Consider the following 2,858-nt stretch of genomic DNA (forward strand, 5'->3'; position numbering starts at 1 on the left):
GCAAGAGAAATTTGAGTGGAAAAAGGCTATTGAGAGAGTGAGATCAGAAGGGGAATTGTTAAAAGCCATAATTATATTCCCGAGAGTAAACACGAGTGTTGAGTAGAGTGATCTTATCTTTTCTTTGGAGTGAACATTGTGAGGCTTTGTGAGTGTGCTGGTAAGGTTTTAATTTTCTTTATTTTATACTAACAATGTCTTGTGATCTTCCATCTTTCCAAACATTGGAGAATGAACAGCAAAGAACAAACACATTTCACACTCATTGCCATGTAAATGGTAAAGTGTGTCATGTAGCTATTAACGGAGGATGTTGTACAAACATTGCAAGCACATACATGGTGAAATAATTGGGGCTTTCAATGATTAAACATTCCAGCCCATATAAATTGCAATGGTTGAACGGCGAGGAAGAATTGAAGGTCACTGAACAAGTACTTGTGCCATTCTCAATCGGAAGTTACAAAGAAGAGATTCTATGTGATTTGGTACATATGAATATGAGTCATTTACTCTTGGGGAGGCCATGGCAATTTGAAAAACGTGCTATTCATGATGGTTTCACAAACCGATACTCCTTCTTTCACAATGAAAGGAAAATCATCTTGACTCCACTATCTCCTAGCCGAGTAAATGAAGATCAAAACACCTTGAAGAAGAACATTGAATCAATTAAAGACAATGCAACTGAAGAATGTTTGGAGAAACATTCAAATGAACAAAAGCATTTTGAAGTTGAACAAAATGATGGAGTTGAAAATGATGAACAGATAGTGGATGTTGAAACCATTGGAATTGAAAAGAATGAATATGGAGGAAAAGAGGAGAGTGAAGAACAATTTTTATCTAACCTTACTTCTTCTCCTATTCTCTCTTTTGTTTTGCAGGATAATTCAAGAGACATATCTTTTCAAGGAGATGATTCAAAAATCATGGCTTTTGGAAAACCAAAAGATGTGACTTTTGAAGAACCAATAGTCATGACTTTTGGTGATTCACAAAACATGTCTCTTGATATTCCAAAGGTTATGCCATTTGAAGTTCCAAAAGAAGCATCACTTGAAGTTCCAAGAGTTGTGTTTGTTGACATTCCAAGTACATTGCCAATCCAGAAAAGAATTCAGCAACCAACTCCCATTAAACATCCACCCTGGTTTGATATTTCTTTTCATCTTGTCAATAGTTTTTCATTTACATGTTTTGATTTATTTTGCAGCAATTCGATTCATATCTATGGTATTATCTTATCACTTGGTGATGGCAAGGTTATTCAAGAATGCTTATGGATAAAACGAAAGATCAAGGATGATTATTCTAACCATGTAATTGCAGATTTTTTTCTTTGATTTTTCGAATGTTCCAAGCGACACAACTTGTCAAATTGGGAGGCTAGGGGACATGACCTTCAAAGAGCCAAGAGATGCGAGGCAAAGGGATACGTTTTATTATCCAAAGGACGTGTCTTAAGAGGATTCTAAGGACACTTCCATTCCAAGAGCTATAACCTTTCATGATTCAATGAATACACCTATTGGAGGACCAAAGAACATGACTTTTGGGGACATGATCGTTCAAAGCAACATATCTTGTTATTCAAAAGACATCACTTTTGGCCATTCAAAAGATGTGAACAGGGAGTATATTTTTAACTTAACAATGCTTAATAATTCCCTTACTTATGAAAGTCTTCTTTCTTTTCAGGACAAGGAGGTTCAAGGTACTAATTCAAGGTTCATAACTTTTCACAAGGATCATTTCATAGATCTTTTCGAAAGGGAATGTCTTGAACAAGTTTCTATTGAATGGATACATTTTGAAAACAAATCAGAAAAGGTTGAATGGAAAGACACTAAGGAGAAGTCACCTTTCAATTTGAAGACAAATCGCCTAAAAGAAGGGGAGGATGATGTGATCATGTCTAGCTCCAAATTTCTCCATGATTTGATCACACCGTGGATGTAATTCAAAGCTCGTTCTAAAGGAGTTCTTCCTTACTTTATCCTTTATTATCTTCTATATGCATCACATAATGTTATAAGCATGCTTTTTCTCCTAAAACTATGCTTGAATAATCATATGTTATCATTCACTTGCATACTATATGATTTTCATGCATAACATATGTTTTCACATCTTTACATAGCTTTATATTATGTTTACATACATTTTAGATTCATTTATTATGTTTGCATATCATTTATATATCATGACAACATGTATTCATTCATTCATTAACTCATGTCATGTTATTCTAGCTCATGTTATTTTTACATTAGCTCACTAGCTTTAAATCCATTATTCCTTAGCTAATTTGCATGCATGCATCTATTTTCTAGCTCATATATGTTTTCTTAAAGCTCATGAACGTCCTATGCATTTTATCTAGCTTATATCCATGTTATCTTAGCTTCTAGATGATCATTCATAGCTTATATCACTCAAACACCTCATGACAGCATGCATTTTACCTTAATTGAGCTCACACATTGCTTACTTGGTTTGTTTGTTAATTCCTATAGGTGAAACACAAAGCAAGGCATATTATGGTAGCTTGGTTAGCGAAAAGGATAAGCATAGCAGTTCACACTAGCTCTTGAACGTTATGGCAGCTCATTTCATCACTTAAGGAGCTTCAACTTAGCTGGAGGAGCTAGCATGTAGCTGAACCTAGTTGGAGGAGTGCTTTGGACCAAATTGTTGAAAAGTGGACTAAAGGTAGCTGGAAGTAGCTGGGAGAGTAGCTAAGGAGCTGAGAAGACCAAAGCTAACTAGCTTGAGTTCATCAAGCTATAACTGACCTAGTTAGCTACCAAGACACTCACCTAGCTTACCTTGAAGCTAGTTCATCTCTAGGCTGC

The sequence above is a fragment of the Hibiscus syriacus genome, unplaced genomic scaffold (assembly GCF_006381635.1).
Source record: "Hibiscus syriacus cultivar Baekdansim isolate YM2019G1 unplaced genomic scaffold, ASM638163v2 tig00008483_pilon, whole genome shotgun sequence".
NCBI lineage: Eukaryota > Viridiplantae > Streptophyta > Magnoliopsida > Malvales > Malvaceae > Hibiscus > Hibiscus syriacus.